This window comes from Halyomorpha halys, unplaced genomic scaffold, assembly GCF_000696795.3.
Source record: "Halyomorpha halys isolate HHAL.00 unplaced genomic scaffold, Hhal_1.1 Scaffold485.1, whole genome shotgun sequence".
NCBI classification, from domain to species: domain Eukaryota; kingdom Metazoa; phylum Arthropoda; class Insecta; order Hemiptera; family Pentatomidae; genus Halyomorpha; species Halyomorpha halys.
The window spans coordinates 673,922-675,863 of record NW_027114369.1 but is presented as its reverse complement, the minus strand read 5'-3'; the positions used below and the strand labels follow the sequence as shown (position 1 = coordinate 675,863).

Below are 1,942 nucleotides of genomic sequence, written 5' to 3'. Positions count from 1 at the left end.
TCTATCGTGTCCGGATTCCGATACCATTAGGCTGCCAGTAAATCTTAAACTGGAAGATATTGACCTTCCAAAGGCGATGCCGAGCCATAAAATATAAATATATTAATTATTTATATTGAATCATGTAGTGATTAGCTTGATGATTTTTATCGCATTCAGTTGAGTTGTCTGGAATATAAAAAGCTATTCTCTATGATTAAAATGCATACATATAATATCTATTGAAAACCTGAGATTGATTTACTGAAGTTGGCTGACATTTTTTTTTTTTTTTTGTGTACTATTACATTCTGTCATGTATTTACAGACAATGGTAATAGGGATCAGAGATATAAATTAAATGAAAAGGAAAAAATTATTAAAAATTAAACAAAATATCACTTAAAGTAAAATAAAATCTTAAACATCTTCCAAAATCATTTTTATTTACAATAATTACATTCAGCTTAGTGAACACCGAATCCAGCGTGTTATGGAAAAAGCACACTTTATGTGACTTACTTTATTTAAACTGAGGAATTTTCTATCAAAAGTTATATTAACTTTTAAAAAGTAAAGGTTTTTTTTTTTTTGGTTTATTGACAAATTAAAATTCTATACAAAAAGTATACTTCAAAATTTTATTTTTCTCTTACCGACTATATAATATTTTCAATAACAATTTAATTAATCTTCAACAGATACTCTCATATTATTTTTTAATTATATTTTCCCAAAGTGAATATTGGCTTCTGATAGAAAATACCTCTCTACTGCATTGGAAATAAAATAGCTATATAAATAAATATAAATTATCCAATGAAAAGTTGCTTACTCATAATCAAGAAAAATATAACTATGAATGTTATAGTAAATACATTATTTCACTGCAAATGTTAAAAGATATACTATATAATGAAACCTCTCTAACAAGATGGTTAGATCAACGATGAATATTTATTTTATATTTTAATAAAATAAGTCTTTTAATAATTATTCCATAGCAGACTATTTAAAAAATTATAATTGAGTAGCATGTCCGGTATGGTCTAGTGGCTAGGATACCTGGCTTTCACCCAGGAGGCTCGGGTTCGATTCCCGGTACCGGAATACATTTTTTTTATATTTAACTAAATCAATTAATTCTACCATAGATTTCATACTTTTTATTCATCGATCCTAAGAGTAATTCGATTATTATAAGGAAAAAAAAATTTTTTATCTTACAATATTGTAAGTTTCTCCAGTATAATATTTTTTTTCGAATATCACAGATCTGTGTAACTCACTTTGTCTTATTTATAAAAGTTTATCTCGTCAAATTAAAGAAAATTATTTTTTAAATTTGACGAAATAATTTTTTGAATTATGTGGATAGGATACAGGGAATTTACCACAGTTATAAAAGAACACTGAAGGGGAAGTACTCTGAAAGGTTGGTTTATTTTATAAATTAAAAAAATAAATTAGGTATAATTTAAAAAAATGTGGTGTTTATGTTAATATTAAAAAACCTATGAAATAACTAAATATTTATATTATATTTTTCGATCTTCGATTTCAGTTAATGCATGCCGACGAGTCACAATGATGTTAGTTTGTTATTACTTTATTATTATGATCGATTGTTAAAAATAGAATATTAATGAGTCAAAATCTATTGGATGTGAATATCTAAGCCTGGTGAAGCAGTGCATATCCAAGTAGGGACAAGTAGGCGAATATACGGTGCTGCCTAACAAAGTAGCAGGCTCATCACCGAATTCTCTGGCCCAGCCGCAGTAAATACCGGCTTTAAGCAGTAAGGATCCATATAATATTCTATAAGGTGCCATATATCAGCATCAGAAACTGTAAACTTTCGCCACGTTAATGGAAAGGTATTATTTTCCAAATTGGCAACGGTGTTTCTCCTTTGTTCTCCGGCGGGAAAGTAAGGGATTACGCATATCGTGTTGACACG

General features: G+C 28.2%; 1 non-coding gene across 1 annotated transcript; it reads left to right on the top strand.

Moving 5' to 3' along the window:
• Positions 1 to 1,017: 1,017 nt before the first annotated feature.
• TRNAE-UUC (transfer RNA glutamic acid (anticodon UUC)) lies at positions 1,018 to 1,089 on the top strand. Its single transcript has one exon. It is a non-coding gene; the product is annotated as a tRNA-Glu (tRNA).
• Positions 1,090 to 1,942: the final 853 nt, after the last annotated feature.